At 41.2% G+C, this 27,984-nt stretch overlaps 1 long non-coding RNA gene across 1 annotated transcript in view; it reads left to right on the top strand.

Moving 5' to 3' along the window:
• LOC140703229 (uncharacterized) overlaps positions 1 to 27,929 on the top strand; it is a 54,246-nt gene extending 26,317 nt beyond the window's left edge. The window contains exon 4 of the long non-coding RNA XR_013544999.1: positions 306 to 27,929. This is a non-coding gene — a long non-coding RNA (uncharacterized LOC140703229). The remainder of the gene's footprint in view (positions 1 to 305) is intronic.
• The last annotated feature ends 55 nt before the right edge of the window (positions 27,930 to 27,984 follow it).

Below are 27,984 nucleotides of genomic sequence, written 5' to 3' on the forward strand. Positions count from 1 at the left end.
CCTCTGAACTTGTTTCAATTTGTCAGCATCATTCGTGATGTGCAGTGTCCAGAACTGAACACAGTACTCAAGATGAGGCCTAACCAGTGCTGAATAGAGAGAAATTAGTACTTTGCAGAACTTAGAGGCTATACTTCTGTTAATGCAGCCTAAAATAGCATTTGCCTTTTTTGTAGCCTCATCACACTGTTAATTCATATTTAGCTTCTGATCTTCAGTGATTCTAAGATCCTTCTCACTCGTAGTATTGCTGACCCAGGTATTCTGCCATCTTGTAACTGTGTATTTGGTTTTATTTTTCCTAGATGCAGTAAGAGGCACTTATCCCTGTTGAATTTCTTTGGGAATTGGAGTCCAACAACATCAGGAGGGCCACAGTTTCTCTTCATCTTGGCCAATGAGTCATGAAGGTAATTCAGGGTTAAGATTAAAATGGCAGTCATTGCTTAGTGTGATCTTGGTATTTGCTCTGAAAGAACAACATCTGAAAGAACAACATTACAGCACAAGTGGAAAACCACTAGCTTTTTCGCTGTTTTTGAACACAGCAACCACTAGCTCAACACAGCATGGGCAACGACATGGAACTGTGGAAGCGATAGTCCCAACCATCTGTAAAGAGAAACATGGAAGGACAAACACAAGCCTGCAGATGTTTGGGCTGAGAGAACATTCAACTCTGTTGTAAGTGTTGGTCTTGCAGCTAGAGATACCTGGTCTCCTAGGCTATTTAGATTGATTAACCAAAATGTCTGTGCTTGGGTGAGAACCATAAGTGTTACATTTAAAAAAGCCTCAAATCCTGTGCCTGCTTACCTAGGGGTGGACTCAGTGGGTCTGACTTCTGAGAAGATATTCTTTGGATTGTGCCACAAGGGCTTAGTAAGACAGCCTTCCCCACCTTTCAGATGAAGGGGACCACAATGGCTGTTGTCTCCAGTAGTAGCTGAAGTTGATGGGTCTGATACATTTGGACGTTTCTTTTGCCCTTTCCAGGTGAATCCTGCCAGGAAATACTCCACTTTCTGTTGGAATAGTAATAATCTAGAGCAGTTGGCACTTCTTTTTAAAAGGATCTTGAAACTCCTGAGAATCCATGCAAAGCTTCTTGGGAAATAAACCTCACACAGAAAAATCTTGCAAGGAAAAAGAGGTTGGTATCGCCCATCCCCGTTTCCCTCTGAGAGCAAAAGGCTGAGGGGCTCACAACATTTGTCTCTCAAATTCTGTGCAGTCTTCCGTATTCACCATTATGCACCCAACTGTTGCATCAGACTGTGAACCAGAGAATTGCTTAACTCCATATCAATCATTGTGGCATCAAGATCTTGAAATGACTTCTTTGTCTTGAAACTTTGGTTACAGGGAAGACTTGTCAGGAGTCACATCCTGTTTTGTTACCCAGTGCCCATTGGGTGGCACTGTGACTCCAACTGGGCAGCTCTCTGCAGCTGTGTAGACCAGTTCTATTCTGCAGGAAAATGTTGCTTAATGGGCAAACATACACCTATGCACCCTTACACATGCAGGGACACTCACACCACAACAGCAAAAAGGTTACTCAGGGCAGGAAATAATAAAATAGTCACAAATTAAATGCCAGTTTCTGAACCCGAATACAGCTGTGCTTGAAGGTACTTTTATGTGTCAGTCCTGCCTTTATAATTCTAATAATTCCCCTATAAAAATTGGTTGTGCATTAAGTTCTATTAGAGGACTTGCTGCATAAGGCGTTTGCAGTCCAGGAGCCCAGCATTCGAAGGGATGGATTCCATTGCTAGAGTCAGGTTATAATAGCACAGAAAAATGTGCACAGTTTTCAGCTAAATATGTGAAGATGGATCTAATCAAGGATATTTGTGTAATTTTGTGTTGGCCACAAGGTAGAGCAATTAGCTGCAGGTCATTTGTGGGGTGTCAGACCTCCCCCAACAAATCTTTCATGTCAAATCCAATATCTGTGAGGTTAATTTTTAAAAGTTCACTGTTATTCCAAGGAGCAGGGGAACTGAGAATAATAGACAGCATCCAGGGAAACTCAGCAAATAAGACTAAAGGAGAAGATGAGGGGCAATTGAACCCACAATAAAGTCCAAGATTTTTCCTGGATGCTCCAACTATTAAGGTACTCAGGAGGACTTAGGCTAAGGTAACCAGGCACAATATAATCCCTTGCTGCTACTCAGCTGGCCCTTTCATGTAGCTGTAGAGTGAAATATAAAACTTGCATCATGATTGCTTGCTAGGATCCATGTTCTAGAATGTTATTTTATTTTTCTCTCTTATCCAGCCTGGCTTACTAAACATTACATTACTAGGACTAACTGTATGGTGTGATTCTTGATGAGTGTCTATGCTCTTCTTCCTTATGGAGCAGTAGTTAAACTGCTCTACTGCAGCCAAAACTGTGTTCATGACCTGTGGTTCAATCCCAAGGTTGACTCAGCTTTGTATCCTTCCGAAGTCAGTAAAATGAGTGCCTAGCTGGGGGGGGGGCAATGTGTAGCCTGCAGAATTAACTTGTAAACTGGCCAGAGAGTGCTTTAAATGCTATGGTGGGATATATAAGCAGCATACTTTGCTTTGCTTCCTCTGTTATGTCTCATTCTGCATATTTAAAGCCTATATCATTGCAGATATTCATGGCAATGTGTAGCCCCTCCCCTCCAAAAGTCGCATCTGTTTCCCTTTTCCTGTTTGCAGTATTTTATTCCCACGGGGATCTGGAAATGCACATGTATCACCATGGACCCACACAGAGCTCAGGGCAGGCACTAATCTCTGTGCCCTTAAATGGGGACAGACTAGGTCAGTGGACCAGTGCACATCCTTAGTAACACCTAAAAGTGTTATATTTCTAACACTATTTAGGAAGAACTTTCAAGAAATATAATGTGACATCCCATGACGAAATCTGGAGAAAAATCACAGAAAAGATAGCAACGTTAGACTTTGGGTCTAGCCTTTCAAACACATTTGCCCTAATCTTGAGCCATGCATGCAACGGAATGCACATATTTATTTTAAATTGGCTTATATAGCACCTTTCAGTCATGCTTCCAAACAATTAAGAATTAAAACAGAACCGGAGCTCATCTGAGTTTGACAAGGTGCTAGATTGCTGCAGGGCCATTGCAACCTCCCTGGATCCCTGACATGGATTAACAACAGAATGGGCTACTTCTATCATCAGTGTGTCTCTCCTTGAGGGTTGGGTTCCCCAAATCCTCAAGGAGACACTTATCAGGCCTATCCAGAAAAAAAATGAGTTTGGCGGCAAATGATTGTAACAACTGTATGTTCCTTTTTTAAGCACACTAGTGGAAAGGGTGGTGGCTGACCAGTTTAAGGTACTCTTGGATGAAACTAATGCCCTTGATCCATTCCAATCTGGGTTTGGTCCATGGCATGGCATGGAGACAGCATTGGTTGCCCTGCACAATGACTTTTTGAGGGAAGCCAACAGGGATGAACTGTCTCTGATGTCCTCCTCAACATCTCTGTGGTCTTTGATAGTGTCGGCCACAGTCTCCTCGTGGGAAGGCTCTGTGGATTGAGGATCAGTGGCCTGGCTTTGTCCTGGCTCCAGTCCTTCCTAGAGGACTGCCCCCAGAGAGTGCAACTTGGAGGATGGTCTCCACCTCTTGGACTCTTGATTGTGGAGTCCCTCAGGGATCAATCATCTCCCCATTGTTGTTTAATATCTATATAAGGCTGCTGGGGGAGGTCATCAGGAGAATCAGAGTGCCATTTCACCAATATTCTGATAACATGCCGTTCTATCTCTCCTTCCACCCTTTTGCGGTACATGTTATCCTGTCTCTTGAGTGCTGCCTGGCTTCAGTACTAGAATAGATGAGGGCCAAGAAACTGAGGCTGAACCCGGTCAAGATGGGAGTCCTTTGGGTGGGTGGTCCAGCTGTCTACAGATTGGGTGTTTCTCTTTCCTTTGAGGTGCTGCTTGTTTTTTGTTTTTTCTTTTTGTATTATTTCACTGTTTTTACTATATTGGAAGCCGCCTAGAGTGGTCTTTTAAACCAAATGGGCGGGGTATTAAATAAATAAATAAATAAATAAATAAATAAATAAATAAATAAATAAATAAATAAATAAATAAATAAATAAATAAATTCTCTGCGAAAGATGAGGTTCATAGTTTGGGTCTCCTACTGGACCCAACGCAATCTATGGACACTCAGATAGTATCTGTGATCTGGTCTGTCTGTTTCCATCTCAGGCAGATTTGTCCCCTCCTTGATAAAAGGTCCCTCACCATGTGGTTCCATGTACTGGTAATCTCAAGGTTAGACTACTGCCAACACTATCTACATGGAGTTGCTCAAGCGGCTGTCAAAGAACCTTCTCTCTCACCATCATAGCTCCAAACTATGAAGCTTTTATATCTGAAACTTGCTGTGCATATTATGAGGAACCTAGACTGTGCAGGGTTACATGGCTTTAAAAATGTAAAGAAGATGCAATCAGGCTGGGAAGTTCATTCCTCCCGAGGGCCGCTAGACAGCTCCTGGAGGGTTTGAGAAACTTTACTGCAAGTATTGTTTCCCTTTACAGAGCCTCCAAACTCTACAGAAAATGAAGGACATGTGTGCCTTGGTGCTTGGAAACTGCACGGGTGGGGTGGCAGAAGAGAGAAATGTGAATAGAAGAGAAGGCTGAATGAGCACTAAGGGAGAGGGAAAGCAAAACCTTTAAGAAACAAAGGGTGGGTGGTGGGTGTGATAAGAAAGAGCAGAGGGAACATGTAAAAATGCAAAGTGAATAGATGAAAAGAAAGGATACTATGTGAGGGAGGACACACTGGTGGGTAGGTGAGGAGAGAGGCTGGCCCCTTGGTTCAGGGGCTGAGGCTGTAAGCAGAAGAAGAGGAAGAATGCCTCAATGGGCAGAAGAGAAAGAAACAGCACTGAGTTAAAGGAGGAATTAAAATATCTGTAAGCCATGAAAAGCTGAGCATGTCTGGTAGTAAATAAATAAAAGTAAAACTAAAGGGAAATTCCTACCATGGTATCAACATGGGGCTTGAGGAAGGGTAGGAGGAAAGAAAGTCTGTACTCGAGAAATAGAAGCTGAGTCGAAATGGCTACAGCCCATCAGCCGTCTGAACTGATAAAACATTAAGGTACTAAATTTGCATTAGCTTGATTAAAATTAACTTGGACTAGTCACCATATGTTACATATTTTAATTAGCATGGAATGGTTATATTTAACAAGCAACTCATCATTTTTGTCACGTATTTCTGGAAGGAAACCAGTCCAAACAAGGTGTGGGGAGGAATGTGTGGCCTGACAAAGAATTTAGACATGTAGAATTCTTATGTATTGTAACCCATCTTGGATTTTTAAGGACCCAGAGAAGAAATGGTGAAGAAATGAAATGTGATGGCACTGATGTGGGCTGTAGTGTACTTGGACTGTTTTATGTGTTTTACGGATGATCTAGCTGGTTGGAACAGAAGAATTATACCAGAAAGATCTGGATGTCCTGGACAACAAAGGTAGTGTGGTTGCTGACCTTGAGCCAAACATCCTGGAGAGTGAACTCAAGTGGGCCTTAGAAAGCCTGGCTAACAACAAGGCCAGTGATGGCATTCCAGTTGAACTATTTATGAGTAAAATCTTAAAAGACGACACTGTTAATGTGCTGTACTCAATATGCCAGCAAGTTTGGAAAACTCAGCAGTGGCCAGATGATTGGAAAAGATCAGTCTACATCCCAGTGCCAAAGAAGGGCAGTGCCAAAGAAGGCTCCAACTACCATACAATTGCACTCATTTCACATGCTAGCAAAGTTATGCTCATAATCCTACAAAGTAGGCTTCAGCAGTATGTGGACCAAGAACTCCCAGAAGTACAAACTGGATTTCAAAGGGGCAGAGAAACTAGAGACCAAATTGCTAACATGCACTGGATTATGGAGAAAGCCAGAGAGCTCCAGAAAAACATCTACTTCTGCTTCATTGACTAGGCAAAAGCCTTTGACAGTGTAAACCTCAACAACTATGGCAAGTTCTTAAAGAAATGGGAGGGCCTAACCACCTTACCTATCTCCTGAGAAATCTATATGTGAGACAGGAAGCTACAGTTAAAATTGAAAAGTAGAACAACTGATTGGTTCAAAATTGGGAAAGGAGTACAACAAAGCTATATATTGTCTCCCTGCTTATTTAACTTATATGCAAAATACATCAGGCGAGAGGCCAGACTGGAGGAATCCCAAGCTGGAATTAAGATTGTCAGAAAAAATATTAATAATCTCAGATATGCAGATGATACCATTCTGATGGCAGAAAGTGAGGAGGAATTAAAGAACCTCTCAATGAGGGTGAAAGAAGAGAGCACAAAAATGGTCGGAAGCTCAACATCAAATAAACTAAGATCATGGCCACTGGTCCCATCCCCTCCTGGCAAATAGAAGGGGAAAATATGGAGGCAATGACAGATTTGACTTTCTTGGGCTCCATGATCACTGCAGATGGTGACAGCAGCCAGGAAATTAAAAGACACCTGCTTCTTGGGAGGAAAGCGATGACAAACCTGGGTATTTTTAAAAGCCAATTAAAACTTGGCTATTCACGCAGGCCTTCCCTCCAAGCACTATTAGATCTATCTTCTTTATTTTTTTTCCATCTTGAATGACTTTTTTAAAATCTTGATAATGATGCTATTATAATTGTTTACTTTGTATGTTGTATGCCGCCCAGAGTAGTTGAACAACTAGATGGGCAGGATATAAATATAATAAATAAATAAGCCTAGACAGCATCTTAAAAAGCAAAGACATCACCTTGCTGACAAAGGTCCGCATAGTCAAATCTATTACTTTTTTCAGTAGCGATGTATGGAAGTGAGAGGTGGAACATAAAGAAGGCTGACCGCTGAAGAATTGATGCTTTTGAATTGTGGTGCTAGAGGAGACTCTTGAGAGTTCCCTGGACTGCAAAGAGGGCAAACCTATCCATTTTGAAGGAAATCAACCCTGAGTGCTCACTGGAAAGACGGATGTTGAAGCTGAGGCTCCAATACTCTGGCCATCTCATTAGAAAAGAGGACTCCCTGGAGAAGACCCTGATGTTGAGAAAGTGTGAAGGCAAGAGGAGAAGGGGATGACAGAGGACGAGATGGATGGACAGTGTCACCAAAGCTACCAACATGAATTTGACCCAACTCCGGGAGGCAGTGGAAGACAGGAGGGCCTGGCATGCTCTGATCCATGGGGTCACAAAGAATCAGACAAGACTTAAGGGCTAAACAACAACAAAGCTGATCAGAAAGCTTCTGTGCTTCTTATAAATCTTTTCAAGTCAAGCATCTTTATGGCTGATTCTGATGATGCTTTTTTGGTTTTTTTAAGGAATGCCTATGCCAGAATACATACAGACAATATAGTAATATATTTCGCTAATGCAAGCTTACTCACTGGAAGGAATGCAGTCTCCTGCTTACAAAATCTACCACAAGTTTCTTAAAGCTGGTAACCTCTTGATTTCTGTTATTACAACCCCTAATCCCTCAACCATAGTCTTTCGAGACTGAAGGATGCCTACACAATCCCTCAACTAGCTAAGGATAACATTCCTCACACTGATTCTTTCCCAGGCTCTCTCTATTCTTCCATGGAGCTTTTGTATTTCCTTGGAATTGGCCAATCCATGTTGTGAAAACTGAATGCTTCTCTTCTTGTCTTGTTCCATGGACTTTTTGAGATACATAATGGTGAGGTAGACTACCAAGGTTTAATGATTACAATTCAGCATTTTCCTCTGGAGATTTTCCTCAAATAGAAAAAATCCAGAATAACACTTCACACTGCTTTGTTCTAAGCAGTTACATCCAGGCAAATGCCATCTGGAAAAAAAACAGCTCTCTTGTTGGCTGTTGTTCTATAAATTCAGTGAATCAAGCTGGGAAGGAAAAATGATTGGAGGGATTGATACAGAGTACAAAACTAGGCTATCTCCAGTGACTATATCAGTACATCCAACTTCACCCCACTGCTTGCACATAATTAGATCTAGCTGAAGCCAGTGTGTCAGACTAGAAACACACACACACACACACGCACACGCACACGCACGCGCACGCACACACACACACACACACACACACACACACACACGTAAGAGCTGAATAAAATTAAATGATATGGCATTTTGGAGGTAACCAGAAGCTGGAGGCAACTTGAAAGCACATTTCTGTAACAATACACACACATGCATATGTGGATGAAATTTAAATTTATGTTTTCTAATTCTGCTCCTTGCTCAGAAAAATGCAACATGCCAGATCACCTCTGACTTCTAGAGAGATGGTTAAGGAAGTCATTTACTATTTTGAACTGAAGCTGTTAGCCATTCTTGAACTGAATAAAAATAGTTACATAGATTACAACTGTTTCTTTTCATCATTCTTAGGGTACGACTGCATTTCAACTTGCCCCATGGATTGTGCTGGAGGTAGCATGGTTAAATTCAATCTATTTTCCATTCACTACACAACACACAGCTAATTGCAAGTGAGCCTTGTCTTTTTTCATGGGCATTTTAGCTTTTTGCTTCACAGCAGGGGCTAAGGGTGGTTTGTAGCGATTCTACTTGCATTGCTTTTTTCTCTTTCTGACATGTGTGATCGCTTATATTAGTACAAAGGGGCACAAGTGGGTGTGCCTAGAGTGACGCTGATAGTGGGGTGGGTGTCTTTAAAAAAAAACTGGCAAGTGACATAGTGCTGGCCTGACAACTGTGTCTGTTCCTGGAGAGGCCACTGTGACACATGCCTTAGTTACATCCCAGTTGGATTATTGTAAAATGCTGTCTGTGGGGCTGCCTCTGGAAAGTGTCACAAAACTTCAGTGGGTCCAAAATGTAGCAGGCAGATTGCTGACAGGGGCTGGTTACAGAAATCATATAACCTACCCACCCATCCCCATTATAGCATCTCCACTGGCTGCCGATCCATTTCCAGACACAATTCAAGATGCAGGTTCTAACACATAAAGCCCTAAAGAGCTGGCTCAGGAACTGCATCTTTTATGTCCCTGCTCGAGTGCTAAGATCATCTGAAGAGGCCATTCTCTCAGTCCCACCATCTTCACAGGTGCAATTGATGGGGATGTGGGAGAGGGCCTTCTCTGTGGCTGCTCCCAGACTTTGGACCTCCCTCCCACAGGAGGCCAGGCTGACCCCATTTTTGCTGTCCTTCCACAAGCAGGCAAAGACCTTTCTCTTCAGGCAAGCTTACCCTGAGTGACTGTCTGCTTGAGTCAGATTTAAATGGATCCTTGCACCTTACTTCTTTGAATGTGTTTTTAGTATTGCTTTTGCTCACCATTTCTTAGTGTGATCCTTTTTTAGTATTTGCATACTTACTGTTTTTAGCTTTAACTACTGTATTTTAATTATGTAAGCTGCCTTGGGTCATTTTTAAGGAGAAGTGTGAGGTAAAATATTTTAAATAAATAAATAAAAACTTCTGAAATTGCAGTGCTTTTATGACATGGCCTTGTAATGGAAAACCCAAATAAAATAATTCAAAAGAGAAACAAGAGGTGCCCATTTGAGAAGAGTTATTCTAGCTGTAGAGGCATACTATGCCCCACTGAAAAATATGCCAGCAGCATAGGAACTTGCCTCAGAGGTAAGCACCTCTTATCTCTGTGCTGAACAATTTTATTTTATTATGTTTTCCCCATTCCAGCTCTGCAGTTTTATGATGATGATGATTAGTATGGCACAGTGTCAGAAAAGTACGGCAGTACATGCTGGATAACTGTGGTTTAGGTATCTGGTGGAGCCAGAGGTTGGGAGTTCCAATTCCTCACTGTGCCTCTTTGACAGGGGCTGTACTTGATGATCCATCGAGCTGGACTTCCAGCTCTGCAGTTCTAAGATTATTAACGATTATAAATTATTACAACAGTTCAGTGCTATGTCACTTGCCACTTTTTAAAAAAGGCACAGAAGGAAGCAGTGTTAATGACAGAGGAGGGTGGGCAACCTGTGATTGCAGTGAGAATTATAGTGATTTGTGGACTCTTGCCCCAGAAGTTGGCTGGGATAATTAAATATTTCATGTGAATGACAACAGCAATTTGGCTACCACAGGAAACTCCGAATCAAGCCTTCCTGTCTAATCACACCCCTAATTATTTTAAAGATTGCTCTTTTATTTGAATGGGCTGATAACTACATGGTTTTATATTTATATGTAACTGATTCTATGGGATCAAAATAGCCCTGTAGACTAGAAATGTAGATTCAGAATAAAGAAATAAATACATGATCCAGCCAAAGTGAAGCATTTTAAGTCTTCCTGATTTCAGCAGAACTGTTAACATGCATCCTCCAGTGTCTCCCACTGAAATCCATAAATCTTTAGATTACCTAAAGTTGCCTGGGTTATAATTTTGTTTCTCAGCTACCACTGCTGCTGTTACTGCTGCTCTGCTTCCATTATTATTGTTGTTTTCTTGTTACTATTGCCCCTGGCAGCTGATTTGAATTTTCAGCACCATGCTGAGGAGTTCAGATCTCAGTCAATACACCATATTTCACAGAATAGCACATGTTGACTTGCTGTACAAAATCCAAAATGGCTTAAATTCTTCATGCGTTAATGATACATCTTCTCTCAGTCTGCCGTGATCTGTATACGGGCAGTGAAAGCCAGTCTCTTCATAACATCCTCCATGAGTCAAATGCAAACAGTGACACCTTCTTCTCTCTGGCTGCTTCCCCACCCCTTTAATTTGTTCCCTTTATGTGCATGCCAAAACACCAACCTGAGCACCTTTATGGAGCAATGTTAGGCATTTTTATTTGGGAAAGGATTTAATTGCCAGGAATAAGCATGTCATTATTTTAATTGCATATGTATGTGCCATGTGCATGTATAAATTATCCACTCCAGGGGATTAGGACAGAGTACAGTATATATTTGAACTAAGTTATATATTTTTTTCCCCTATAACAGGATACTTTCAAAATATTGCCATCTGGTAATTCTTTCCTATGTTAAGATTTTTCTTTCCTTTTCTCCCCTCCCCCTGCATCCTCTTAACAAAATGAAAATGGTGAGTTATGTACTTCAATTGCCTGTTACGTGCTCCAGTTCTGCTGTGTTGCAAAATAACTCTCCTGCCAATGCTACAGGCGGTGTGTGGATACACACTGAATGCTGACTAAGGGCCAGCTGTCCTGATTTGAGTAGGCCCAGTTATGCTGTGAATGTTTAGTGTTTCATTTGCATGAGAAAGGGAAACAGCATGATGACTGTACATTTAGCCCAGACAAAGATATCTGCTGATAAATGGGGCAAATTGGAAAACTGAAGAAGAGTGGAGTGAGATCAGGTTACAAATTACCAGGGACAACAAGGATTGTGGGCTGTTCAGTACCCAAATTGCATCGCCACTGATGTGAATGACAATTCTATATTTATTTCATTGTGTCCACCCTTAGGATAGTTTGTGTTGGATCATCCCATATTATTCACACGTCACCCAAGGACATATCAGGGTCAGGGGAATCAGAGGTAAATGGTACAGTCTTTGGAGGAGGTAGGCAGAAAGTAGAGAAGTAAATACTAGCCAAAATCCTGTTGTAGACTTAGGCTTGCATGAGGAAAATTATTTATATCTTCTTGGTGGTAAATTGCCACTCAATAGATCGGTGTTGGTTGTGTTCCTAGGCATACTGATAGTATTAGACATGTGCCCGGGAGCATATACAGCGCCTTGTTAATGAGTGACTATTTGCCACCAAGAATTATATGATTTCCCTTATGAAAGCATAAATAGGCAATAGGATTTTAGTCACTATCCATACAGTCACTTTTAATTCTGCTCTTAAATATGCTTTCCCCTCATTTCATACACAATCCCTGTCTCATCGATCTTTTCTTAACAGATGTCTCCAAATTCCATTGCCTCTCTGTTTCTTTCATCCTTATACCACATCCATAAGACCATTCCAAATCATACTTCTGTCTCTTTGGTGTCTGAGCCAATCCCCATCTTTATTCAAATACACAATCTCTGCCAATTATTCCAGACCTGAAGCCTCAAACACAGCCTTGAAAACTCAAATAAAAAATGAACTGTGTCAGATGGAAAAGAATCCCATATACACGCCCCTAGAATTACTTACCATATAAATAACTTTACAGTGATACAAACCTATGCAATGTTGCATCACATCTTACGGTACATCACAACAGCTACCAGTTGTATTGGCTCTTGCCTTTCCATTGGAACATTTCAGCAATGTGGAGAGGGAGGGATCTGCTGCTTGGGTAACAGCCTATTCTCCATATTACTTTACCCAGGCTTCATGATCTGGAGAGGACACTCCTCAATACAGAGCACGTTACCATGGTCTCTAGAGACTGAAGGATGCTTATGATGACTTATTGTCAGAAGAGAAGAAATTCATCACCAGAGAGAACAAAATGTGCACATACCAATTTGTATGTATACATGCACTTTGATGTTGTTACGGTTATTCTTGCGTATTTTAAAAGAAAGGTAATATGTCTCACCATAGTTTGGAAGACTATAAGGAAATTATCAGTTTGCCTGTATGCCCCAATGACTTCTCACTCCCAAATTATTTTATTTTATAATAGTCAGAAAAAGCCATTTCTACATCTGATGCATCTGTGATAAGATTGGGACAAAATGTGGTCCACAGACTCCTGAAGTTGCCCACCACTGCCTTTTAGCTCTGCTGTGTTGCCTTTATTAAAATGTATGTAAGCATACTTGATGACCAGAATTCTTGAAGGCAGTTACATTGAACAGTTAGTTTCTGTTTGTTACAATGGAAACAACGTTGCCACATGATTTCTTTTGATGATACCAGTCACTGAAGTCAGTGTGTAGTAATGTCTGCTGTTGCATCATGGATGATAATATTTATGTTGCATAGCTCAGTTCAGTACCAGTAGATGTTGCATGTGTTCAGCGCACTGCAAATAAGCACCCAGGGCTGAAACTACTTTTTTTCCAGTTCTTTTTCTCTCTCTCTCTTAGAAAATCAAAATCTTTCTCTTTCCCTATCACCTCTCTGTTGCAGATCCAGGAAGGGAAACGGTTTCATTTTTCCTTCTGCTAGACTGTATCTTTACAAGGGTATCCCCTGAACGAGTCACTGGCAAGCTGTCACCAGACAGGATGAACCTCCTGATAACCCTGCAGTCTGCCCAGTTCCTGGGATAGTTTTCAGCCTATCGGCAAGAAGGCCTCCTTTTAGTCAAGTATTACGAAAAAAACAAAAACGATTTTCTTCTCACAAAGCCAGAAACAGAGAACTTAATGAAACCTTACAAAATCCTAGGAACACAAGCAGAAGCTTTGTAACCATGTGGTCAGTCCTTCGTGTCAAGAAAGCTCGGTGAGAAATTCACATTTAAACAAACATAGCCAAGTGTCCAAGTAGTTAAGCATTTGTTTCGAAAGCAGAAGAGGAGAGGAGAGAAAATATGGGAAGGCAACAACTAGTTATACAACTATATACAACCTGAATTCCAAATCAAATCAACAAAATCAATTTCACATTGTTATGCATTACCAGCTTGGTTAGAATGTTGAGTTTGAGAACCTATCGGGGTGTTCCTTACATACAGAAAGGTCTGAGGAACTGGATGATAACAGGAAAACTGAAGATCAAGGAACAATCTGATGCTTTTTAGGGACTATGAATTCAATCGAACCCAGCCCCGCATAGCAAAGACTACTAGTTGGGTGTGATATCCTGCACTTCTATTATCAGTGATCTAGCTTGCAAGTAAGATTTTTTTTTAGTGCTAGTCTGCCTTTAGACCCCCAAAAAAACCTACAGCTGCTAGGAAGCATCTGTTAACAAGAAGCAAGACCAAAAGTAGGCCATGCAGCCCCACAGCTATACCCTTCTCCTGATGAGCAAAATTTAGGGCTCTGTAGGGGTGGGTTTTTGGTCTGGAACTCTCAGGGAAGAGAGTTGTTTGGGAAGTTGAATGGGAAATTCTTAGAGAATTCTGGGAGTTCAAATCTAAAAAGCCAAGTGGCACACATCCTTATCAGTTAATACAGTTTATGAAATATCCCTGGAAAAAAAGGGAAGTGAATGCTGTCCTGGGAATTTTCTATCACTTTTTGCTTAAAGCTCAAAAATAACTACAGTAATTGTAACTGTCAGTTACCAGTAACTACTTATTTTGGGTACCTGGTAATGTTACTATTAGTTGCAGGTTACTTTGGGTATAAAGCAGAGGTCTGCAAACTACTGCCCGTGGGCCATATCCAGCCCACCTTGCCTTTTTCTCCGGCCTGGTCAGGCATGCTGGGGGGGGGCATAGCTGCCTAGAATGGATGGTAGCGGAAACAGAAGCTAGAATGCTGGAACCATGGTTTCAATTCCAGCAGCTTTGCTTTTGCAAGAAGGGGCGGTGAGGGCTTCTCTTTCAGCAAGTCTGACTGATTCCCCCACTTTTTTTTTACAGGAACAACATGGGTGGGGGATCGTTTCAGTCAGGTTTCCCCCATCTTTCTGTGCCCCAGCAGGTATAGAAACACAAGAGAAGTGGGGCCCAAGCAATCCTCCCCCACTGTCTTTGCAAAGACAGCGGGGTTGGGGGATCGCTTGGGTCCCCCTTCCCTCCTCTTCGTATGCCCGAGCAAGGGTAGGAAGAAGAGCAAAGTCTGACGAGAATGATCCCCCACTCCATCTGATGTTCATTCATTATAAAACTGTTTCCCCCCCTTCGGCCCTCAAAAATGTCTAAAATATATGATGTGGCCCCCATACTGAAAAGGTTGGAGAACCCTGGTATAAAGAACAATGCCTAAGTTTCAATTTTTCCTTTACAGGTCATTTAAATATATATTTTAGAATCATTTTCACAGGTTGTTTTTTAGGGCTTACACCATTCTGTTACCAAATTAGCAAGATAAATATTCTGTTGTTTTGTCTTTTGCATGTTTATAAATATTTCCAAGGTGCAATATCAAAATCTGACACCAAAAGGAACCAAAGACTATTTACTGCATTTTTGGCCTGCTGGTATGGATTTGCAACATGGCAGTAATGTACAACACAAGTAATTACTTGCACAGCCAAATAGAGCAACAATAACAGAAACCTGGTTGCAAAGAATTGATGAATAATGTAACAATTTCCTTTAAAATGTAACTTTCTCAGTTCTGTTGCTGTTTCTTTGAGGTGAGGTATTGTTTATATGATGGTCATTGTTGTAAAACAACAACCAGGTGCCTCAAAAAGGAAGAATATGTTTTCCTCAAATATGATCTTTAGGGGATGCAAATACTCTTTGATATGCCCTCACAACATTTTTGGAAGACCCATCTCACGTGAACAGGAAGTGAATAAACTACCCAACTGAACTTGGGCTAGGAAAAAAAACACATTATCATGCAGTACTTTACTTTAAATACTGTGCCCTTCAGGGAAATCAGAGAAGACAAACAAAAAAGATTAGCAACTGGAGTGATTAATTTTATTATTAATTAGGCTGTTGATTTATTTATGTAGCCAATGATGTGGATGGTTTTGTAAAGGCATGTAAGAAATTGTGTCTCACGCCCCCGAGGCATTGACAATCTAAATTAGATATGGAAAAATCTAGAGAAGAAGGAAATATTTTCCTGCCAGCCCAAATTCAGTATGTGAATTCAGGGACAGTAGCTGAGGGAAAGGAGGGCACATATCATACTTTATTTCCTGCATATAAGGGAAAGGCGAGTGGGAATGAAAATACACAATAGAAAATGGAGGAGCTAAAAAAAAAAAGACCTCTTGAAAGGAAAGAGCAGGGAAGTTGGGAAGGGAGGCAGACTGGGACAGTGTTCACCTGGGGCAGAGGGGAGACATGAAGATCCTCTCCTCCTACTCCAGTTTCTTCTGCTCTAAACATACAAACCACAAGATTTATTAACTATAAATAGGGAGGGAGCAGCTAATGGATCAAGCATCAGGGATGCTTCACCCACAAATTTGGGGGCTTATTCTGTCAGGAAGCACCCCTGCATTGGAAGGAGTCAGTTAGTGGCATAGTTCCCATTCTGTCACTTTCAGTTACCAGGTTTGTGTTTTCTGCTTCATGACCTCATCTCTATCTCACGATCATTGTTTAGCTTGGTTAAGTGTCATTTGGAAACTCAGAAAAAGGAAACTGCTGTGTTTGAAGTTAGTGGAAGCTGAAAAAGAAAGCTGCTTCAAAAAAGACAGACAATCTGGCAAAATGAAAATAAGAAACAAAAACATAAAGTAAGTACATTAATGCTGTGCCAAAGTCTTTGGTCCTCGGATTTTTGTGAGTTTCAGGAAGCTTGGGGTGTGGCAAAATAAGAGGTTGAATAGACAGGCTGTTTAGCCAGCTGTTTGGTGTGCTGCAGGGATGGGATCATATACTCTTAAAGATAACTGTCAGGTGACATCTTTCCTATAGCACACCAGTCTACACCCCCAGAGGGTTCTTGTTTGTATCTTTTTTCCCCCTTTCAAGGTACTTCTAGTTTCTGGTGTTGAAAGCCGCTGAGAGGTCCAAGAGTATAAACAGGGTCACACTCCCCCGTCTCTCTCCCAGCAAAGGTCATTGTACAGGGTGACCAAGGCAATCTCCATACCAAAACCCGGCCTGAGTCCCAATTGAAATTGATCCAGAAAATCTGTTTCATTCAACAGCGCCTGGAGTTGCCTGGCCACAACCCACTCCAAATAAGGGAGGTTTGCCACTGGTCGGTAGTTGACCACCAGCCTTGGGTCCAGGTTAGGCTTTTTAAGGAATGGTCGAATTACCTCCTTTTTCAAGGTGGTAGGGACCACTCCCTCTCTCAAAGAGGCATTCACGGCCTCCTGGACCCAAGTGCAACCCCCTCCCCCGGCAGATCTTCGAATTAGCCATGATGGGCAAGGGTCGAGCAGAGTGGTGGTAGAGCGGACAGATCCAGGCACCCTGTCCACATCCTCAGATCTCAACTTAAAACTCATCCATTAATATTTGACCTAAGCACGACACACTGGACACATCCTCTGATTTTGCAGTAACGGTGGAGTCCAACCCACTGTGTTTTCAGCATTATGGTGACTAAAAACAAATCACTCGTACAAAAAAGCACAGATGCCAGCCACGTCTCTCCACACATACCCCTTGTGAGTATTATGGGGCTGGGGACTACTCATCAAGTGGTGGCGGCAGCAAGAAGGAAAGGCCAGTGGTGGCTGCTGGCTCGAGTAGTAGACACAATGTAGTAGGCAGTGGCCATTGTCAGTGTTGCAACATCTAAAACAGATGACTCACTTTAGCTAACAGCTGGACTTAGCCAAGCCAACCCTGCTGAAAGCTGCTGGTGGGAGTCCAACTGTGCAAAAATCTGGTCTTTCTGAACTTTCCTTTTGAAAGGCTGTTTTCTGCCTTTCAAACTGACAAGAATAAGAATAACTTAGAATAAGGCACTGGAACGATGTATTCCAGGGAGTAAGCCCCACTAAGAAGTCTAGTTGCAGCATTTTGGACCAGCTGAAGTTTCTGAGCCATCTTCAAAGGCAGCCCCATGTGGAGTCCATAATACATGAAATATTTTCCCTATCAGCTCACTCTCTGCTTCCTGGTGATACCAATAACAAGGAGGTGGAATCTCTGTGGAGGGCAAATGAGATATTTTGTAGTATCCAAGGTCAAAAAGAGGCTGAATGCTAAGTATTAATGCCATGTATAGGATACGTGCTGAGACACATGATGGCACTCATACAAAAATTCCCGGTTTGTTGCTTTGAAAACAAAAAGTAGAACCGATGATATTATGAGATTGTACAGGTACAGAACTAAATATATCAAGGTGCACATATGGCCTGCAGGCCTACAGCATCAGGGAAAGCAATCTCATAAAACATGCCCACTTGATTTGAACAAAGCAAGTTCCAATCTGCTGACAAAGACAGACTTTCTTTATGCCAACTGAAGCAAAGAAAAGCAGCCCTCATGAGGAAATGGGCCTTCTCTGAACCAAAGTTTCCCACACCTAATTTGATTAGAGCATGTAAACAAACTCTACTTGCCATCTGAGTCAAAAGAGTCTGGATTCCGCCCCCCCCCCCTCAATTCCATGAGCTCAGTCACCAGTTTTTCCCAGCATCAGATTACTATATCCAATATCATGCAGAACACTGCCCGTATAACCCTTGGTCTGATAAAGAGGGAAGAAAAGAAAATAACTGAGAATTGAATAAATCCATAACAGAAACAAGACATAATTGTTCAATGGGCACAAGAACATATTGCAGAAAGATGCTTTGCATTTCTCTTTACTTAATTGTTTTTATCAAGTCACCTCTGACTTCTGGCACCCCTATGAGTGAGTGAGCTCTAAAATGTCCTGTCTCTCAACTGTCCTCTTCAGCTCTTGTATGATATGTTCTGTGTACAGATTGAACAGATACAGGGATAAAATGCATCCTTGTCTGATACCTTTGCCCATAGGAAACCATTCTTTCGCTCCATATTCGGTCGTAATGGTAGCTTCTTGTCCACAATACAAGTTATGCACCTGGACAATCAAGTCCTGAGGCACACCCATTTCTTTCAGAATAACCCATAGCTTTTCATTATCTACACAATCAATGGCTTTTCTGTAATCTATAAAGCACAAACTGATCTTCTTCTGAAATTCTTTAGTGCTCTCCAGTAGCCAGCAGATATTTGCAATGTGATCTCAAGTGACTCTTCCTTATATAACTTCCATATAAGGTAAAGCCTTTGTTTGGAACACCTTGAGCATCACTTTTTTGCATGGGAAATTAAAGCAATGGTCCTGTAGTTACTGCACTCCTTGACATCTCCTTACTTTAGCTTTTATAAAAACCCAGGAAGACTGGAAATTTACTCACAGTGTTTCAGAACTGTGACAGTGGCAGCAAAGGGTATTCTTTCTGATGTGGTACAACCTTCCTCTCTGTTTCTCTTGCTTCACTATTTGGTTGATCCAGCAAAGCAGATCTTAATGTTCTTGCAGGTCTGGACCATTATTGTTGCCATCATTTCTTTTGAAACATGATTGCCTTCCGTTATATTTGTGACGTGGCCAAAAGCCACCTACCATGTGGCCTTGGGAAAGTTATTATCCCTTAAATCTCATTATTGCAATGGAATTTGAACTCCAGCTCCCAAGTTCGAGTCACAATTTGTATCTTTGAGAACTGGGTAGAAAAATTCAGTGGTCTGTACAAAGCAGTTGATAGAGAAAAGACCATAGCTAACTGAAAGCGCTGTTTTCTTGACAAACCAAGCCAAACCCAGCTGGTATTTTCTTTCTCCTCTGATCTGCACGTGTGTTTTTCATGACTATAGACGGCACAATCAGTCAGCTCCCAGAAATCCTAGCAACAGTGGTGGGAACAGCATCTCCTGGAAAAGCTTTCAGCAGCAGCTGAGGTCATGATGACTCAGCAACCTGATTCCCTCTGGCCGCTTGCTGATCCCTGGCAACAACACCAGTCCAACTCTTCCTGACTCCGTTGTTTGGGTCAGTGATTTCTTGCTGGTACCAGCCGATAAATTCCTGGATCCTGCTGGCCTTGGCATTAGAGAGCAGCCAAAAGGTACTAACAACTTCAGCCAAGACCTGTGTTTTCCTCTCCTTGTTTGCTTAAAAACAAATCAGAACAATCAAAACTGATACTGTAAAAAAATACAGATATTTTAAATCTTGCATTATGCTAAATTTGACAGAGCAGTAGCAGAGGTCAGCTTCAGCAAGGGTGAGGCAGAGATGGAGGTGGCCTTGCAGCAGAACGCTATCTACTGGATGTCAGGGTGAGCTAGGAAGAGAGCAGTGTACCACTGGTGTGTTTGTGTGTCTGTGTGTGAAACTGACATATCAACCCTAAGAAGGTTTTCAAGGTAAATGAAATGTTTAAGGAGTAGTTTTACCAGTGCCACCCTCCCAGCGGGATTCCATGACTAAGTGAGGATTCCAACCCAGGTCTCCTGAGTCCTAGTCTGTCATACTGTCCTATACCACACTGGGTATATGTATGTTTACTCATATGTAAGTCAGTAAGACTTACTACCAGTCCCTATGTAATTGTACATAGGATACTAGCCTTTAAAAGTTTTAAGAGTTGAACAGGACCTTCTGCTGTTCTGGTTCTGCCATAGCCTCTTAGAAAGATCTTTCTACACAGCCATGCTAGTGTAATGAAAAAGAAATGAGAGAAGGAAACATGAGGGGATCCATTCCGGTTAGTTCAAAGTGAAAAAGTGGTTGGGGAGCCAAAGGTAGAACGCTTGTGATTTCTGTGCTTGTGGTCCAGCAGGACTTGGAGGATTAGCTTGTCAAATTCCCAGGATCTGCCTTCTCAGCAGCAACAATGGTGTCCTTGCCTCACATTCTGAAGACTACTTCCTCAGGGCAGGAAATAAGTCAAGAATAACTGGCCTGGAAAAAGGCAGGAAAGGCCTATCTTTTCCACAGCTCCTCAGCAACACCAGTGTATAGTTACAGTTTAATCTGGGAAATGTCAGACAGCTGTTCCCAGTTGCTAGGAAACCAGTGCACATTATGCAGATGTCCGGGACCTTACACGTCTGCTGGAAATTGCAGCTTGCAGTTGTATAAGAAGAGATGTGCATTTCCTCATGAGGGGGGGTGTCCCGCAGGAACCCATACTTGCTCTCCCCAAAGAAACTACCATCTCCCACACACAAATATCCCACAGCCTGAAGAGTGGGGAATTAAGAATAAAAGATGTAGCAAAATCTAGGAGATTAAAGCAAATGGAGGCAGGGAGGCAGAGTGCAAGCAAAGTGCTTTAGCAAAGTCAATTATTAGCAGATGTCACAATTTTCACAAGCAAGGGTTCAATTATATAGGCAGAGTTGAAATTTTCTTACTCAATAATATGGAAGTAGAGACTACATTGGATACTGTTGTTACTTCCAATTAACCCTAAAAGGGTTTCTGAGGTATGTGAAATATTTGAGGAGTGTTTTACCAGTTCCACCTTGACCTTCACACCAGTTTCCATAGCTGAGAAGTTCTTTGAGTCCAGGTCACTTGTGTCTCAGTCTGACTTTCTATTCATTGTACTACACTGTCTCTCAGACTGGATATTCTGTGTATTCAGTTTTTAAAGGTTAGTTTCTGTGTTCTGTCTAACGTTGTTCATCTTGTTGGCCTAAGCAACAGGACATTAAAAGTGAGTAAATTGGTCAGGTCAGTCAAACACCCAGGTAGAAAAATTTTGCAGTTCTGCATAAACAATATTGGCAAATTATATAGTATGAACTCCCTGGAAAAGACCCTGATGTTAGGAAAGTGTGAGGGCAAGAAGAGAAGGGGACAACAGAGGACGAGACAGTTGGACAGTGTCACCGAAGCTACCAACATGAATTTGACCGAACTCTGGAAGGCAGTGGAAGACAGGAGGGCCTGGCATGCTCTGGTCCATGGGATCGTGGAGTTGAACACGACTTAACAACTAATCAAAAACAAGCATTATATATGAAAATCTAAATATGTGCCCTGTGAAGAGAGAATTCTAAAGGCACAGTGAAGAACAGAATAGTTCTATACACCATAATAAACATATGTGTCTTCAAGGCAATTCCAACTTATAGTGACCTTTGCCAGGGGTTTGCTAGGTATTAAATACTCAGAAGTGGTTTACCATTCCTTTCTTCTTGTAGCTCTCTAGGATTATGCAGCTTGCTCAAGGCTACATAGGCTGGCTCTTTGCCTGAGAGGTAAAGTGGGACTTCAGTCTCCCAACTCTGCAGCCAGGTGCTCCAAATCAATGGGATATCCAATTAGCCCTGAACATAAATATTCCCAAGATCTGATTACCACCAGACCTATCACACCCAGCTAGGGATGATGGAGGCATAGTCCAATACATCTGGAGGTTACTAGCTTGAGAAAAGTTTGTACACATCGGTGTTGTTAAAGATGTGGGAATAGGCTACGGCCACAGCAGCAAAATTACCACTGTATCCTGTAAAAGTATGCATGGCCTGTGCAGGAGGGAAGAGGGGATACACAACACAGAAAATTCCAAAATACATGTAGTGTTTGCGTTCTTTATGAGTAAAGATGAGACATCAATAGAGATATGATTGTAGGTATCCCTATGGCTGGAAACAGAGCTAGAGGAGATTCATGGGTAATAACAACATGCCACCCACACATGGCAGGCATCCACTGAATCATGACATGGTTGGACTGGTCCCTTGGATATACAGTAACCCTGCACCACAAAACAATACTCAGGCCATCCACTTCAGGCTGCTACAGACATGTTCTGCCGGACAATTCCAGCAGTTGTGCTAATACTCAGAAGCACCACACAAAGAGAAGGGAGAAGAACTCACACCACCCAGTAACTCCACGCCTTTCCTGAGGCTAAAAGCGTGCTGCTTATATACTGCCCCATAGCGCTTCAAGCACTCTCTGGGCAGTTTACAAGTTAATTATGCAGGCTACACATTGCCCCCCCCCAGCAAGCTGGGTACTCATTTTACCAACCTCGGAAGGATAGAAGGCTGAGTCAACCTTGAGCCGGTTACCTGGGACTGAACCCCCAGGTCGTGAGCACAGTTTCGACTGCAGTACTGCGGTTTAACCACTGCGCCACAAGGGTTAAGGTCTATGGAGAACAAGCACACACAGATCATGAGAGATCAGGGTTCAACATTCAATCAGAAAAGGAAAGACCCTTTTGCAAAACAGAGAAGGAGGGACACTAATACAGTAATAGCAACTGGAGATAGGAATTCATGCCTCCTAATTATAGACTTACCGTATTAGAGAAGAGAGTTAATTCTCCAGGTTTGTACTGCCACTGGTTCCCAAGGGCACATTGTACATGTACTTCAGGAGCAGCCAGGGCTTTGCTGAGTTGCTAGTCACAAATAAATTGACACAACCAGGTGCATTGGCACCGTGAGGGTCCCTGAGTAGTTATCAGAATGGTGATTAAAGTATTTGTAGTGATGTCCTTGGGTTATATAGTGGTAGGTATTTTCACACAATGTGCATTTGCACCTATGAAGGCTTCTGGATGTGTGGTGCTTAAGAAAGGGGCAAGGCACCCACAATGTTAATGACATAATGCATGATTCTTTTATTATAATAATTATTATAATTATCAGTTAACAGCATCAGTCTCTGGTTTTTGTTGGGGGTTTTTTAGGGGGTTTTTTGTTTGTTTTTTTGCACTTCAAGATGCTTTGTATTTTTTTTTCAATAGTGATTTCCTATGCAGAGAAATACCTTTTTTAAAAAAGGCAGTCGTTTTTCTCTCTTTTCCTTGTGGATACCTGGAAAAACATTTTATATGAAATATTTTTATCTGAAATATTCAGAGCTTTGCATGTTCAATGTTTTAAAGCATTTTACTTTTGTTATCAAAATAAAGATGTAACTTGATTGCAATAAGGGCAAAAATAATACTTTTTTTCTCTTTAGAGAAAGAATTGATGGGCATATAAATGGTAAATGTGTTGCAGACAGAGTTTAAGCATTGGAAGATTGTATCTGTTAATCATAATCATCTGCTGTCATGTCAATCACTCTTTTTAGGGGTTCCAGGTAGAGAATGCTCAGAAGTGGTTTACCATTCCCTTCTTCTGGGGGCTCACAGGGACTTTTCAGCTTGCCCAAGGTGGCACTGGCTGACTCTTCTGGGATGCGCAGTGACGAACAAACCTCTGACTCTGCAGTCAGATACCAAAACCACTTGGAATTCTTCAAATATATGTCTAAAATCTTTCCTACATTGATAATATGTTTCTTATTATGTTTTGAAGATAACTGCTGTTGAGATGGGAAAAATAACCTTTTTAGGTCTCCAGCTCTCAAGCTACCTTAACCAGTATGGCCACTTGTCATATTAGCTGAAGTGTCCTGAGAGTTGTCATCCCAAAAGTAATTTTTCTGTCTCTGATCAGCTGTCAGAACTACTACACAAGCTTAGGTGAACAAAGAGCATACAGGGTGAAGACTAACTGGGTGGTGGGAATTGGGCATTCAGTGTTTCCCTTTATACCCAGGTTGCACATGAGTTCAGGTTGCAACTCTGACTGAGCAATCAGTCACAGGGACACATAAACAAACTGGCTCCTGCTTTGACATACTGTAGCTCCGTGACTACATTGCTAACAGGGCTGATCCTTGCACAACTTCAAGAAGCTTCTACAGCAAAAGGGCTAGAAATGACAAGCTGAAAAAGCTTGTCTCCTTTCTTTGGTGCATGGAAAGCCTAACAATACAAAGAAAACCCTTGTTAGCTTACTATACACAGCATCCTACAAGAATTTACTTATATGCTCTTATAATCTGCTTATATTTATACAGTATGAAAGTAGATAATATCCAAACCATATAAATTGAAATATGTAAAGCCACAGGGAAGCTGAATTTTTTTTTCAAGGCTACATTCATATATATTTACAATGTATGCAACACCTATATTGATGACTACATATCCACTGGGGAGCCTAGAAAACCATTCATAAGAAATGCTAAATTCATTCATAGAGGTGCTTAATTCATATAATCCATATCTTTTTTAAACTTGAAGTTTCCCTGAGAAGCATCTCAGTCAGGAGCAATCGACGGTGTGTTACCAAGAAATAAAGGTAGTTTGTTATCAAAGCAAGATGAGATTCTGAAGAAAAGCAGTGAGGCTTTCAAAGAAACTAGCAATGAAACTTCAAGTACTGATACATGCATGTTTAACAAATAAATTTCCTACTGAAACTAAAATGATAATGAAATTAAATAATTTTTCAGTGTTTTAGTCTTGGCTATAACAACTGCTCATATTTATAACAACTGTACTAATCCCTCCTGTTGTTACATGCCGTCAGGTTGGAACTAACTAACAGCGATCCTAATGGGGCTTTCAACATAAGTGAAATATTTAACGGGTGGCTTTATCAGTTCCACATCTTCAGTGAGCTTGAATAGCTGGATGAGGATTTGAACCCAAGCTTCCTGGGTTCTAGTCCATACTGTTATAACAGGTCCTGATGCGCTGTCTCAGTTTTAATGTAAAATATTTAGAGATGGCTTGGTCTTGTTTATACAGTAGAAACTCTATAGTGCTATAAAACCTGCTGCAGTTGCATTTCTTTGTCTCCTTAATGGAGATGAAAATAGTTAGAACTACTGTGTTGATTTGCATATGGCTACCTGTGTTTTTAGACTCTCCTTGAGGTGTTGCTATGGGGACTGTCATGAGCGGCACCTGCAGCTGAACATTTACAACATTCCTGTTGCCAGATGAATATGCAGTTGAGGGAACAGGAAAAAAACACCCCAGGATATTTTGTCTGAGGGATGTTCAAACCTAGATCAATCACAGAGAGCAAATTGGGTTCCTGCTCTTCATCTCTATGCTAATTCACTTCTTCAAAACAACCCTCGGGTTTATGAATGTGGGATATTGTGCTTCGTTAGCCATGATTCAAAATTCCAGTAAATAATGCAATATTGCTGCACAATATTGCACCCACGTTGTCAGCAGGAAAAAAGGTGCCAAAAGCAAAGGCAGCCTAAATTTTGACAATACCAATGGCAGCAGTCAAGATGGTTGAATGCCCTCTTGTGCTCATTACAATTCAGAAAGTGACACTAGGCAAGGGAAAATTCCAGAAGCTGACTCTTCTTTTCCATTTCACAGCTGCTTCGGCAGCAACTTTAAAACAAAGCTCTAAAGCAGCCTGCATCTTTCCTGACTTACATCTAAGAAGGACGTGCCCAGTGAAATCCATCTTGCCAAGAACTGTTGGACTTCACAGTGGTACACGGCTGATAAAGTAGGCGGTCATGATTCATGAAAGCTTGCAGATTGTACTATGATTTTTTAGTGGTCTATAAAGGTATTGCATTTGCCTTTTTTCATCAGTTAACCCCTTCTCACCCAGACACAAAGCAATTGTCAGGGTGGTTTTTCAAAAGTATGAATGGTACTGAGCACAAGAGGCTTTTTTAAAATCAATATCATTTTAAAGCAATACCATCCCCACAGTTTGGATTTTTTAATAAAAAAAGTAAAACTATATCTTTCAGGGTAAGCTAGATTGGTCTTTTCAATGTATATAATCTATTTTAAATCATGGGACACATAGAGCCCCTTATTTCTGAATAGGGGAAAGCAGTCTTACTTTTTCAAAAACATAACTCAAAATCCCTTTGTCCAAACCTATCCAGATTTGGTACACAACAAGAGCAGACTGTCTGCTACAACTGTACCAAATTCAGTGCTAATCTAACATACTGAATTTTTTTGTTTGGTTTGCCCCCATTTTTAGAATAGCCTTATATAATTTTTTATAATTTTTTTCAGCTTAAGGCCTAGATTCTCAAACAGTTTATCCATACTGTAAAGAGTGGTGAGTCATAAGTCCAATAATTCTACAAATGATCAGCTGCTGCTCAAAGACAGGCAGCAACTGGATAATTTGTAAGATCCCAAGAGGAGTGCTACAAGCAACAGTGTGAGAAATAAATGTATTTCCATATTTAAGGAATAAACTCTATTAGAACACAAATATCAGAAAAAAATTACAAGGGATCTTTTATCTATGGCTGTGTTTCAGATCTTCTGGAAGACAGACAACCTGCTGTTACTCCTACGAATTACACAGAAACATGGTATGTATAATATTGGGTGCTCAGGCCTAGAGAGTGAAATACCTTTGGCAATGTTGCAGATTTTGAATTTCTAGTAAAATTCTTTTGCTATGCAGTAGAAGCACAGAAACTCACAAAGCAGAATAGCCACAGGTTCCCCAGAGTCAACCCCTTTCTTATTAACTGGCACTTAAGGTCTCAATAACTCACTCTGAGACATTTATAGGAGAAAGCAAAAAACATTACTTTCAGTTGCTTGAAATTACAAACTTGTGTATGCTGCTTTCTTTACTGCACTCAGCAACCAACTGAACAGATCAATAGCAAACAAACAACTGCCTCCAACAGATAAAAGAGAGGGAAAGAAAACATACAACAGAGGTGGGGATCTCTTTGAACTCAAAAACTTAAAGGAACAATTGGTTAGTGCTGGATAGTTAGACAATCACCCAAGCCAAGAAAAGTCCCTCCCAGTCATACAAACTACAGACAGCATACAAAACTGCAAATAAAACTTCAACAGTCAGGCACCCATGTAGGAGGAACTTAGACAAAGCCAATGCTTTTCCAGAGAATGGAGGAGGATATCTATACTGCAGGATCATAGCACTTTAATATGACTTTACTTGTGACTCCTACCAACACCATCCTGGGAACTATATTTTGATGAACAAAATTTTCTCCCAAAATATTCTAGCCCCTGAATTGCAACACTAGAACTCTCTAGCAGAGATTTTTAAGTATTATAGCAACCTACAACTCCTAGGATTCCACAAGATTCATGACGCATAAGTTGGCATCAAACTGGTATGGTTATGTAGTGTAGATACACACTTTAATAAAGCATTAAGACTAATAGAGAGAATAAAACAACTCCTTAGACAAATTATTGAAGGCTTGTTATTGAAAAGGAGGAATATATCACAAAAAGATGAAGCAGCAGCCTGCTGAAAGGAAATACACAGTGACACTTCAGCCTTTTTGGACAAAGGAGTAGAGAAGAAATATTGGAAACTGAGGACTCATCCTGTGTTCCCCTCTAATCAGAATTCAGAGTAAAAAAAAATGAAAACTCATTTTTATTGTATAATCTTAGAAAACTGTAACTCTTATAAGGAGTTGTGTCTGTGAAGGGCATGACTCCAGGGGGATCCTGCATTTCTCAATTTGCCATTGCACTACTGTAATTGACATGTCTGATACGTATCACATAATATGGTTCAAAACAAAAGCTACGACTAAATTAAACACTAGAGCAGAAGGGCAGTGCTTATAGTGGAACAGGAGTGCTTCATAATGGAAATGATTTGCCAGACTTAGGTTATTACTTTCTCT

This window comes from Pogona vitticeps, chromosome 1 (assembly GCF_051106095.1).
Source record: "Pogona vitticeps strain Pit_001003342236 chromosome 1, PviZW2.1, whole genome shotgun sequence".
Lineage (NCBI taxonomy): Eukaryota > Metazoa > Chordata > Lepidosauria > Squamata > Agamidae > Pogona > Pogona vitticeps.